Below are 14,115 nucleotides of genomic sequence, written 5' to 3'. Positions count from 1 at the left end.
TCTGGCTGTTTCATTTTTACATTTTATTTTTTGAACCCCCAGTAGGGCTAGCTGGGCATGGAGTCAATTCTGTGGACTTGTGCACACTTTGCAAGATGCAAATGGCTCGCGCCGGCTGTCTCCCATCTTCTGGCCTATAAATAAAGAATGACTGGCTGGTTGTTGTGGGTTTTTCACTTTTCTTCTTCTTCTTCTTTTTTTTTTTTTGAATTTATTAAGTCATCTTTAAAATGTTCACACACCAAGATATTTGCCAAGATTTAGCCTGGAGCAGTTCCTTCCCAGCAGCTGCAGCTTTAGTGCTTGCAATGTGGGGAATAGCTTAATCTCTGGCGTCACGTCAATAAAATCAGCAAGCGACACAGAGGGCCCAGACTTTGGCCCTCAAAAGCTTTGCTTTTGGAAGATCTCTGACAAGATGAATATCCTGCGGCTCATTGTCAGGTCTACCTGTGCAAAGCCAGAGTAGAAGGCTCCCGACAGCAGGAGCTGCCTCGCCAGCTTTCCTCCTATGCCTTCTCCCCAACTTAATGCCAATAGTGATTTTCTAGAAAAGTGAAATGTGGCAGAACTTTTGTCTCAGAACCTCACTGATCTATTTGTTGACGTCATGCCTAGCATCTTATTTATTCAATAAGGGCCTGAAAAAGAGGATTTATTTGAAAATATTAAAGGTGAGTAAGTACCTAGCTGAGGATGGCAGGGGAGACAACACCAGCTTTTGATGGAAAAGGAACCGATGGACTGGAGGTAAGTTATTAGTGGAGTTCAAAGATCAGTCATATGGAACCTTTTAAAAAATATCTACAGTAATGGCTTTGACTAAAGGAAGAGTAGAGGGCTGATGGTGTTTGCTGTGGCTGCAGAGATGAAGACAATCCCTGCAGAGGCAGGAATTGGAAATACCATGAAAGCAAAATGTCTGAGCTTGAGAGCCAAAAAAGGTGACATTTAATAATATAAGGTACAAGAATGTGCACTGAGGGATCAAAAAAAAAGTTTTACTTAAAGGGAAGAAATTACAGTTTGGAAATAATGGAAGAGGAGAAAGTATGGGTGTATGGGCTATCTAAAAGCCATGGAAGTGAGACATTCATGGAAAAATGACATCCTAGGATGTAATGGGCAAGGAATTTCAATGCTGGTATGGAAATCTTAACGCCATTGCAGTAGACATTAATGAGACTGCAACCTGAGGATCCTGAATAGTTCTGATTATACTTATAACCTCCCAAAGACTTAGACAGGACTGTTCTTTACCAGCACCCTGAGGAGATGTAGCTCTGTTGGCTAGGAGAAAGGCTTTTCTAGCTTGGGGGCAGGTGGAAGAACAGTGTGCTAAAAGGAGGAGGAATCTGGTCAAGAGTGCCCGTAGGCAGGAATTTAATTGGGGTTTTACCCAGAAAGGAGTAAGGGTGCCTCCAAACTCAGTGACTGAGGCATGGCCTGGCAGCTCTCAACTATGGCTTGACAGATTTAAGTTTACCCAGGACAGCTACTTGTGACAGCAGGGTCTCATCCACACCTACATAGTCCAATGATTCCTGTGTTAGGCCAGGGATATGGGATCAGTCCCTGCTGCCTGGAGTTGCAAAGTTGTGACTTTGGCAGGTCACTGCACTTGTTTCCTCTGTTATCTCCTTGAGTCACAAGCTCCTAGGGGCTTCTTTCTAGGATTTCATCATCTTTGAAGAGGGTTGATAGGGTGACGTCCCATAACAAGGCTTTGTAATGGTTCTTTGCGGAGACCTATACTCATTCCCATGCAAATGGCACTGTTTCCAGATACCGTGTCTGCCTCTATCGTAAGGCTTTTGCCACTACACCTATGTCCCTCAAGGGTACGATTTTTGCAGACTCCAAAACCAGTAAAACAAAAGTGCAGCCCACATCTAGGTGTCTGAACAAGGCACTGGAAATAAAGGTTAAGCAGTACCAAACTTTGCTGTTTAGGGTCTAAATAGGGTTTATTTGCAGCGTAGACATGATATATTGAAGAATTAGGTTGTATACTGGCATTTCCAAGCACATAGTGACTGGTGAAGAGTCAGCAAGAAGACTGGTTCTGTTAAGGAAGTTGTAACATTGCATGAGCTGAGCCTTCGTAGCAGACGAGCTGCTGGGTCACCCCACCTCACAAAACAAACTGGAGGTGGCCCTTTTCTTTTCCTCCTACCATGAAAGGAGGATGGCCAAAAAGGGGAACCCTGTACAAATCCCTGAGCAGAACTGGTCAAAGCTCAAATAATCAGGTTGGGTAGCAGTTCCCACAGGCAGAACCACAGCAGAGGACTCCACAGGAAAGACAACAAGATAGCTCCCTAGGAGTGGTAGGGAAGAGAGATTACAGACACTTCCTCTGTTTGTTACTCAAACAATATAGAGAAGGGAATTCACTTCATTCCTAGCAGTGATGCACAACCGCCCTCTATTTACTGTGCTCGCCGTGTGCTCCTCACTGTCCTCAGGTCCCCGTCTGTCCCGCAGGGCTGCCACTGCTCCCAGCAATGAAATGCGGCTCCTGTGCTCACCTTGTACAGACCGACATGGCAGACAGACACCAAGCAGGGATGCAGAGGACCATAGCTCGTGCGTGGTGACTTGCTGTCGTTGCTGATCCAGCAGATAGGGATGCAGAGCCRGCTGGAGCTAACAGCTACCCTGCAAACACCAGCTGTTCTAAGCTAAGGATCCACAGCCCAGCCTACAACAAACCTGTCTTTGTGTATCAGACCCAGAGGAACTGTGAAACAACCCCACATGAGGAACGTAGGAAAACTCCTCGCCTCCTTCCTACAGTGGAGAGCTTTCCAGCTGGCATCACAGCTTCTCTCATAACTTCCAGCCAAATCAAATATGTCTGTGCTGCTTCCTCCTACCTTTCTTTCCCCTCAATCTGGTCCAAATAACCATCTGACCCTTGCTGCCCACATCCCCTACACAAGTGGGTAGAAACTATTACAAGTTGGAGTAGATCAAGAGTCCCTCAAATATTTTTTTTTTTCAAAAAACCTCAACTTGTCAAAAAAAAATAGTTGGGAAAGTGCAGGGCTGAAAGGCTGTGGGAGTGCTTCTGATCAAAGCCACCAGAGCTGCTCTTCCACCCATGCCCTGTCTTCCCTCTCCCAGCTCACTGCATGCCCACCTCTGACGGCTGGAGCATTCACTGGTCTCCCACTGGAGACCAAGGGTCAAGTCCCAGCTCTGGAGCAGAGGTCCACATTCGCCTTAGCAAACACACATCTAAATTACAGTTTCAGCAGAATATCTGCTGTATTACTGTTTTGGATCAAGTCACACCTGGCTTGTTTCTTCATCTGTAAAATGGACAGAAAACTGATTGTGCTCTCCATCTCCCAGGGGTTTGCCAAGATGTTGCATGTGCTCTGAATAAGGATAGGGAAAGTGTAACAGAATATGTGCGTTCAGACACAACACTTTCTCTGTTCCTTTGCTTGTTTTTGACCAAAAATCCATTTTTAACACATGAATCTCCTGCCCATCATTTCTAATTAGAGACCAAGGGCCCAGTCCAGCATGGACCCAGCTTCCAAGGAAGACATTGAGTTCGCTTTGAGATGGTGATTTAGGAATAGCTGTGCCCAGTGGTTGGGGCTTGGGCCTTAGAGCAAAATCTCATTTTGAGACCAGTATTACGAGGTGGGGACGAATGCTATGAGTGAAGCATTTCTCAGAACTTAGCCTGCAATTGTCACTGTGAACAGCATGGATTTTAGTGGCATCCAATGTTCCCCATGCAGCAGTGTGTTAGCAACTGAAGGCAGCTCCAGAGATGCGTCAAACCTCCCTCTCCTACACTCACTGGTTTTCTCATTGAACTGGCACCAGGCCCCACCATTACCCCAGCGCATTTCCTTGGCCTTTCCAAAAGCAGCTCGGAGAATCTTACGCAAGTGAAACACTCCCCATTTTTGGGAGATGACTTATTAAGACATCATTGTTTAGATGGGAGCCGCCATCAGAACCATTTGGCTGGCTCCACAGGTCCTTTGTTTCCTTGCTGAGCTCCTTTCAAACCCACAGCCTGTCTCCTGGCATTTTATTCCCCAAAGGCTTAYGTCCTGAGCTGCAGTTATGCCGTGCATGGCCTTCTGGTACGCTGGTCCAGACTCATGATCTCCAAACGGGAACAGGTACCACTCTTCCCTTGAGGAAACCCATATGAAGGTACAAACCTTAATGTCAGTCAATGGACCTTGGGAAGTAGGGACTCTCGTGGTTACATTCATGTGAAGGTTCGAATAGCAAGTCTCAAGCTGTTTTAATTGTACAAATCATCACAATTTCCATTCCCACTCTGTCACTGAGAAAGCCAAGGAGTGTTTCATTTAGCTTCACTGCAGATGGAGTTTTCCTGCTGGTTTCAGGTTTATCAAGACTACAGCTGCTCAGGAAAATGAAGTTTTCTCAAGATTGAAATTTTCTCTTGGGAATCAATCATTTTGCCAGAAAAAAAAAAAAAAATCTAAAGGAAGACTCCAGCACCTAACAGTCCATCTGGGAAAAGGGTTGGGTGCTGACTTCAACTAGGACTACTCCTGCCTGCCTGGCAGTCTGGCTCCATATCCCTCTGCTTTTATTTTAGCCTGAGATCAGTTTTCCACAATATTGAAAGCAGCTGCTGCTCTAATGAAACATCTTATCTGCTTCTCCGAGGTGTGTCTTGCTGCCGGAATGGAATTGTTTGACATGTTGAATTAGATGGTAAGAAAGGCTGTTTTTTTTATAACATTAAGAGTAAATTAAAAGAAAAGATGAGGCTGATTTCTTTTAGAGAAGCTTAATATCAATCACCCAGGCAGTCGTTCAAGTATTCTAGGATAATTTCTGAATTTTAATTTCAGGATTCCTGTTTTCCTAAGAGTTGGTAATTCTGAATCACTGTTTTCCAGATAATCAGACTTTCCAGCAAAAAGGAATTTCTGATTTTTGCCCAGTGCTAGTTTTAATGCAAAGGCACTGCTATCAATTTTCATGTACTCCAGGGATCCTACAGATTACAATGGTGTTTATGGGTCCATGGAGATCTATGAACAACAAGAGTTAAGATCACAGTGCTGCTTGTTACACTAGCAACAACAATTAGCCAAATGAAAATAGTCCTGGGATGTGTATATTGGATCCTCAGCTGGTGCCAGCTGGAATCAGTCTATTGCCTTCACACATGAAATACACACAGTCCTTCTGACAGAGCCAAAACCCCCTGGAAAAACTAAGCAGCATCCATGGGTTCTCACAAACCATACATAACCCAAGAGAAGAGCAAGGAGTTACAATAAACTGAACTTCATGCCTGTGTGAACAACAAGGAAAAAAGCCCTCTGCTCAGTTTGTTGGCCACTAATTCTCTGTCCCAAGTTTTCTGGACGCTGATGGGAACACCAAGTGAACATCATTTTGGACACATCTCAGTCCAACAATGCAAAGGAGTGTGTGTGCTATCCTTCATCATCAAACCAAGAGCAAGTCTCTGGATTCAAAGCAAACAGCTCTACAACTCTGAGCAGAACCACTCAACCATGGTCTTCACTCTTCTCTTGCATCCAAGTACAACAGCAGCAAACCACTCATTGCTAAGAAATTACTCTATTTCGTTGCTCCATTTTCCCATGAGGGCTCAACTGAGGTGGTATTTATGGTGAACTTCCCATACTAAATGGTGAACCCATTTTTTTTCTTCCCATACTTTATGGGGAACTTCCCATACTGTACCTTTGCCCTATAGTTATACAATAAAGACAAGGTCCTTGACTACCCACTTGCTCAAGATGAAAGTGAATTTTTGAGCCAAAACAGCCAGTATGTTTGCAGTGGTGTATCACCCAAGCAGACAAAGCCAGCTTTTCTCTCTTCCTACAGCTCTCCAACAGATGGCATCCAAGGTCCCTTCTCTGTTATTTCGGGATGACCAGGCCATGAAGGAAACCCAAAGTTGACATCACTGTCCAAGAACAGCAAAAGCCTACCACACTGATAGGTAAGCTGTTGAGAAAGGTAAATCCCTCTTCGTAACTCTTGGAGAAGGGCTGGATACCTGTCTCAGAGCTCTTCCCCTGCACAGCGGTAGTATCAGGGATTAGAAGCTGTGCATTTTGCTCGCAAAGCCACCTCTGAGCTCATGCGTCAAATCAAGACCTAAAAGCCACGGTTGCTGATTTTCAACGAAGCGTTCACATTAAACTATTGTTTATTTTCTCCCTCCCTTTGAATCTGCAATAATAGATCATTTGTTCTTCCCACACATTCCATCCTTGCAAAGCAGGGACAAGTGAAAATAAACAACAGTAGAACATTTCTGGGAGTGCACATCTTGCAACAGTCTGCCCTGTCCGTTCTTTTGGGGAGAGGTCTGCAACTCAGACATGAACCACAGTGGGCTAAGAAGGAGACAAGAACCAGTGTAAAACCAGAAGATACAACACAGCAAACATTGCTAACGCAGACTGGAGACATATTTATTGTTACGCACCTGGGAGTATCGTGTGGCCTCTTCGACTAACAGATCTGCCAGCAGTGATGCAAACCATTTCATTTTACAGACTTTCACAGCCCAACACAGTGTCTGGAAACCTGCTGTGGGAGGTCCACCATGATCCTATGGACTCCATGCCTTTCTGTGGGGAACAGACCTCAAGGACTCCAAGGTTTAGTCCATAATTTTCTCCACCCTGTCCCTGGGACTCACTTTTGGAAGCTTTTCCAATACTGAGAGCCTTACTAGATATCCAGTACACCCCACATCTGTAGGGATACCACACAGTCCCTTCGCAAAGTGCTTCATGGTGCACCAGCTCCTGCATGTTCCTATGCATTGGTTGACCCATGGTAACTTTTTATGTCACCAGGTAAATGATCACAGTCAAAACAACCTTACCGCTGTGTGTATTACCAGACCTTCAGGAAATCCCATAGGCCATGGTAAGTTCTGTTTGCTAAGACATACAACAGGGTAGCATTGCATGGAAACGCATCCAGGACTGTGCATGCTACAATCCTTGGCTGTGTTTCCCCGCTATTCCAGCCTTCTCTAAACAAAAAGGTCACATACATTGTTCCCTCACTTTGTCTGCAGCAGTTTGACAGCTTCAGCACAATGATACCGGGCCCAGCTCAATGATGTCAATTAAATACTTGTCCGGGCTTCAAAGATTTTGGTGTCAGATTGGTGCCAGGAGGCGGGGTGCAAGAGGGGACGGCTCTTTTCAGCATTATTAAGAGCTCATCAAACACATTGTCACTGTTGCGAGATGCCAGTGCTGTGAGTTCATAAAGCAAAATGTGCCCAGTCTCTGTGGGATTTTTGTCTTTTTGATCAAAAAAAGGAGTTGACTCATTTCTGGTTCAAGTATTCACCTGAAAGAAATAACAAAAAAAAAAAGAAAAGGAAACTGTGACGGAAAGGAACTGTCAAAAGCCCTGTGTTCTTCCTCAGTCTGCAAGAAATAACTATTCATTAAAAGAAAGCACTTGAAAAAGGTCRTCAAAGACAGTGATGCATAAGATGTGGCGACTTAGTGACAGACATGTCTGATGTRTTATTTCCTTTATTGTTCCTTAAAATGTACCTTTGCACCATAGCAACTCCAGCTCTGTGCTGCAGATAGGTGAACTCTACTGAAGAGAAGCATATTCTCATCGAGAAATCTTTCCATGACATTGTAGATATGTTCTGGGTGCTGTGGTAACACATAAAGGTCTCTCCTGAGATCCGGGCTCCCATGTACCAAGCGGTCAAATGCACTACCAGAGATGGAGCCTGCAAGCCCAAGCCCCAGCAAGCTTGCAGCGAGAGCAGCTGAGAGACCAGGGGCATTATCACCTGTCCTCACAATTTGATTAGGACACACCAGGTCTTCAGGGTTTATCTCATAGCTCTAGTCATAAGGCAGGAATCTCAGTTTTCAATTTTTTTTTYCTCTGTATATCATGCTATCATGGCTGCTGAAAAAAAAAAAGCTTTAAAATACAATGTTAGAAAGACATCCCAATCAGAAAACATACTGAAACATCATCAAAATATACTGTTTGTCTCTCTGTTTGAATCTCGTGATCTTAAAGGCAATCTCAGAGGACAAATCCTTCTCTGGCTGGGATTGCTGTAAACTACTTGGATCTCAGCAGCATCGCTCTGGGACACTAACCCCAGTATTAGGTGTTGTACAAATATAGGACAGAAAGATAACCCTGGTCCCCAAAGAGTACCCACATTTAGGTCTACAGCTTTTGAACCAAGCAGCTAGTTAAGTAACCAGTGTCCAGTGGTGGTACATCGTAGACTGGAAAATTGCAGAYTTCAAGTAAAGCACAAATTTTTAGCAACAAGAACAACTCAGTGTTAGTTTTGGAGTGGCTGGGGTGAATTCAGCCCCACCTGCATGCTCTGATTTGAGGTGGGGTGCCCTCCTGAAAGACATGCTGTTGTTTGAACACAGAGCACTGTGCTGGTTGCAAAAAACACCGTGAATTTCCCTGCCTACTCTATGCTTAAGATCYGCCAGGCTATGAAGGCTGCTAGCTTGAAAAGCCAGCCCAAACCTAGGCTAGGTAAAGGTGCTTGTCTGGATGATTTTAAAAYACTGCCTTAGCTCTATTTCCATGTATTCATCCCCTCTTTCCAGGGAAATAAACTGGAAAAACGGCTCGCAGCCAATATCTGGAGAGTGAGCAATTCTCTCTTGTCTCTTAAATTCTGGTTTCCTGCTGAGTGCTTTATAAAAAAAAATACAAAAAATAACCCCAAACCCAGCTCCCAGCTTTCGAGCCAAGAGACTCCCTGAGTCTGGAAGGCTTCACAAGTAAAATAAAACATTACAATGAAAATTACTTTCTCAACCAGTCTCTGCAACCAGGACTGCTGCCACGATCCTTACGTCTTGGTCAGGGCCCTGCAGCTGGTCCCTTTTGGAGGCAACACACCGGACTCCAGTCTTGCAAATCCCGTGTTCCTCATGGATCTGCAGAAGTGAAGTGAATGGCATGAGACCAGCCTTATTTGAGAGATATATACTTGTAAGCCGGCCTGAATTTTCTCCTCACTCTGCAATATTAGCAATGCCGTGGCCCGGGGATGGATATTACAGCAGCCTGAGGGCTGCACCCCACCCAAGGGGCAGTTTTATCTGCCCAAGCAACTGAGCTGGGAACAGCCTGGCATATAGTTGGAAGGAAAGTGCAGTCTCAGACATGTTGTGGTAGGGCACAGCACAGCATAAATATGTCCATCTTGGCCCAATCTGTGAATATTGACCAGCAACTACAACTTAATATAGAAATTGGCCGTTCCTGCCATGCGTGGGAAATTAAGATCAAATCTGTAGCAGCTTCAGTTGGTGTGGGCAGTTTTTCTTAAATAGCTGGAGCCTGCACTCTTCCCACATGGCATTTCAAACCAATGCCCTCCCCTGTCCTCCCACACAGCCCACGGGCTCATCAAAGCCCTTGTTGTTTCCGCACAGGGTTATTGCCACAGCCTCTCTTCTTGGCTTCGCTGATGCAAATTTGCCTTCATTGCACATGCAAAATACCTCTCTGGAGGAGTATTTTTAGCTCCTTGCATGGGCCTGGTCAACTCTCTCTGCATCCTGATTTCTCTTTGCACTGATTCTCCCTATGGAAGGAAGGGATAAGTGATCTTCTGTTGCTATCGAAGGCCTTCATGCCTGCTTGCTTCTCGTCTCCTAACCCGATCCCATCTCCAGGTTTACCTGGCTCCTCCTCTACTTGCTGCTGAATTTCCAAGCAAGCAATCTTGTGCTACTTTCCCTGGCTGTCTTCGTGCTGAGAGGAGCCCCCAAATACAATCACAGCACAAACTTGTCCCTCTCCTTTAAACCTTCTCTGAAAGCTCTCCTTTTCCTGCGACACCTGAAAAAAACCTTTGCCTCTGTTGGATGGTCAAGACGGCTGCCTGGTCACAGTGACTCATATTGGCTTATTGCTTCTTCGTGACTCCCTTGCTCTGTCTGTTGTGGGTTTTTTTTCTGCTATTTCAATTGCAAACACTTTTGTTCTACTTTTGGACAGCACTTAGCAAAAGAGTCCCACAGCCAGGACACTGTGACATCTTACTATGTATCAGAGACCAAAGTTCAGCCCGACTGTAGTTGCCTCACTTGGTGAGCACGGCTGAGCAGAACCTGTTTCTGTAGCAAATGTCACTCCTGGAAGGGACATGGCCAGCACCCAGGTGAGATGTCACTGATTTCCCAGCCAAAAGAAGCAGGGTCCCGTTTACAGTGGTCTCCACCATGGCCAGACTGCTGTCCATGGCTCTGGAGAGAGTCTTGAACTCATGTCTTGGCTCCAAAGAGACAACTGCATTTGCCAGAGGAGTTTAATGGCTGCTAATGTATAAATAATAAACCAGCAAGATGAAAGGAGTAGAACACAGCGTGGGATTAATCAGGTATTGCCAGAGGGATGGTGCCAGACAGTCACTTCTTGTGATCCCTTGCCTTACAGAGCCTTCTTGAAGCATTTCAGTAGGTCTCTGGATTGGGTAGAGACCAGTGGAGGGTCACTAATTGCAAAACAGAGCCAATAATGGTCACAGACAACTGGAAACATCTTTAAGCTATGGCATTTCATGCTCTCTCCCCAAAGACCCACAACCTTCCTTTGCCAGCCTCATGGTGCCAAAACCCAATCGCTTTGAAATTTTCATTTTGAAACCATTTTCCACAAACTAGAAAGGTCTCGTTGCTCTGACCCAAATGACACGTTGTGTTCTCCAGCAGCTGGTGTGGTATCTGCTGTGTCTGAAGCAAAGAGCCGACCCTGGACCCAGAAGGGAGCACTGGAGAACCTGCAGTATCAGTAGGCTGCGATTTCCCTACCTGGGGAGAAGAAAGCAAACTTGAGGGACTAGCATCTGGGCAGTGTTTATACGCCATGTTTTGCTCCTCTTTTCCAAAGTAATCTCTTTCTCTTTTTTCTCCCCACTTTCAGCCAAAGACTAGGAAATTTTCTTCCAAAAACATTTTCCCAATCAGTTGGCAACTATTTCCCTCCCTTATCCTTTCCTTTCTGTTTGATCAAGAAAATTCTCAATATTTGGAGATGGAGTTAAGATGAGTGAACAGAAACAAGGGATATGATGCCCCTTAGTGGAATAYAGTTAGATAATAATAAAGCACAATATTCCAGCACCCATGTTTCACATTTTTGGTCATCTCTATGAGATGTCGTTCTTATTCCTGGTGTGCACCAGGGACCTCACAAGGTGCCGAGCTAGAGACAACGGCTGCAAATGTGGCCTGTGCTGCACAAAGCTGGAATAAAAAGTTCACTTTCTTTTCCTGCAGTTGCAGCCCTATGGTGCAGGGGATTTTGCAGAAGAACGGGAAAACCAGGGATGCAAAAAGTTCAGGGCAGATGCAGAGGATTACAAAGGGGTTGTGAAATGCGAAATGAGCATCTTGCAAGACAGCAAGCCCTGGTGCTCTGCCAAGCAGCGCTGACGAGCAGAGGGGGAATGAGGACAACCCTTGCTGTGCCCCTGATAAATCTGCTCTTGACTTTCCCCACCAGCTCCCGACTAGAGCGCAGCCAGGATGGCGAAATTCGAAGGCCGGTGACGATTCATGCTGGTGAAATTCATTCGCGGTGAGACGGCGAGAACAAGCAGGCGCGGGAGCATCATTTTTTGAAAGCAACACGGGAGCAATGCCCAAACCCTTTGGATGCACTACGTCCCCCAAGCAGCTCCYGTCCCCGGGCAGGGGCTGACACGAGCCAGCTGGACAGATCCAGCCAGCGCTGCCCTGCCGAAGGCTGGCCGCTGATAACAGAAAGTCTCTTATCTCTCCCCTCTCCCTCCTGTAAATACACCCATACGCTCTGCAGACGTGCCAGGCCCGCGGAGGCTTTGGTCGGCGGCAGCGACATTACCATGCTCGCTGGAGCTTTATGGTATTTTTAGCCCTCCTGACATTAGCAAGGTGCAAAAAAAAAGACAGCGCTGATTTGGCACGTGTATAAAAGGGGTCTGCGAACCGCTGGGATTCGCCTGCCCTTTGCAAACGGTGGGGAGCCGCGGCGGCATGGTGAGCAGGGTGAGTAGAAAYGATTCCCTTTTTCAAATGTTTTGCTTGCTCTGCCATCAGCTCACGTGCGCGGTGGTTCCCCAGGGAAACCAGGCACTGCACAGACCCACCTGAGAGCATTTCCCAGGGTTTGCTCGCTCTTCTGCTTATATCCCCTTGGCTCTGTTCATTTCCATGCCAGAAMGATACCAGAATGAATTTCCACGTCCGCATGCTGGGGTGGCCAGTGTCCACCATGGCTCTGCTCTGGTGGCCTCTTGTGGTCCTCACCCATCCACTGATGACCTCCACCTTCTCGCCTCAAACCCTCTGCACCCCAGCAGCCTTTTTGCCACCTCTGGGCTCCTCGTTGCATTTCCCTTTCCCTTTCCACCCTCTGCCAGGCCGATTACCCTGTGAGAGATGCCACAGAGATGCCAGATGGTCTCTCTGCTCCTGCTGTGAAGGTTTTGCATTCGACCCGCTCTATTTCTGAGCTGCCGCCGTTACAGCGTCTAAAGGCGAGCCGCTTTCTGCTCTCCCGATATTGAAACTGCATGTAGCTGCCCGTGATAACGTTGCCTGGGGTACTTCAAAGTTGCATGGGGCTGTCCTAAGCTAACGGTCTGGAGCCGCCTGTTTAAGGCAAGGGGATAGTCCATGCAGTTTCAAGGTGACTGAAATTCTTCCCAAATCCGGGCTGGATTCAGAGATTAAAAATGGGAATATTTTTAACAAAGAGACAAAGTGCTTCATGTGAAAATTTCATAAAAGAACCCAAAACTGTTTAGGCTTATGTCAAAGTGGAGCTTTTGCTTAAAAAGGAGCTATTTTTTTAAAAGGCTCAAATATGGAAGCGACACAGAATTGAAATAAAACGTTTGTTTTGAACCAAAGGAAAAGCATTCAGATTGAAAATACGACGGGACTAGCGAGGACTGTAGTGTTGTCAGTCATCTGAAGCAACCTGAGTTGCTCCAATATCTCTGACACTGCGGCCGAGTGCCGAGTGTGCAGCTTCCACTGCTTCCCTGAATATTCCCCTCCCAGTCGAGATGTGGCAAGGAAACACAGAGATGTGCTCAGGGCAGCAAAGCAAAATGGGGCTTACACCCCCAAAACGCCCTACGCTGTAGGGTGCACTTCGCAGGGAAAAGACCAGGCAGAGCAAGCAGAGAGAGGCTGTGATTCCCAGGGTCCGCTGGGATTTATTTTTCAAGCCACCAAGCCCGGTTCACGTCAGGTAACAACCGCGGAGGACGCAGAAGTGGCCTCTCGTTGCTCACTCAGCAAGCGGCAAGCAAAATCCCTCTCCGCCCACGGCAGCGGGTGTCTGTGCCAGGGGATGGGAGAGCAGCCCAGCAGCGACCGCAGCTCGCACGCACGCACGAGGACAACTCGAACGTGTCAACAGCTGGGCACGAACAATTCGTCTCTTCGTGCTCAGATGTGGTCGGCGAGTAAATATAGAACGTAGGGCCTCCGCGGGCTGCGCCAAGAGCCAGCGACGGCAGCGCGGCTCGGGCTCYGGTGCGGGCTGCCCTGCGAAGAGCAGCATCCCTCACATGCCTGGGGAAGGACCTACCTGGGAGAGGTTCTTGCATCGGGGCGCTCTCTGGTTATTGAACCATCCAGCACAAGATTAACTCATTGGTGCTGGTTGCAAACGCTTGGTGTTCGTGCACGCACGTATGTGCTAATGGAAAAGCGTTTTGGTGAGCTTGGGGTAGTCACAACCTGCCTTATCCCCTCCTGGACAAGGCTGTCCTACGCTTGCAAGGCTCCTCCCCAGCAAGGAGGCAGGGAAGCAAGGAGGCAAAACAGGGAAGCATGGAGAGAGCTGAGTGACATCCCGCTTTCCAGGAAGAGCGAGGCAAGCGCCCCAGTGCAGCTGCTGAAAACCCAGCCTGCCTCTGCATGGGAGAGGCTGGATGAATACAGAGAGTGACATTTCTGGGCTATGCTAAGTGACTCACAGCAGRCTCTGCTATTTGCATTGCACAAATAGTCATTTTATGATTAAAAACAACAACAGCAAATAGGAGCTAAACCGAGATAAAACTAGCAAGCG

This window comes from Apteryx rowi, unplaced genomic scaffold (assembly GCF_003343035.1).
Source record: "Apteryx rowi isolate R43461 unplaced genomic scaffold, aptRow1 scaffold_35, whole genome shotgun sequence".
Lineage (NCBI taxonomy): Eukaryota > Metazoa > Chordata > Aves > Apterygiformes > Apterygidae > Apteryx > Apteryx rowi.
Note: the sequence above shows the minus strand (reverse complement) of the source record.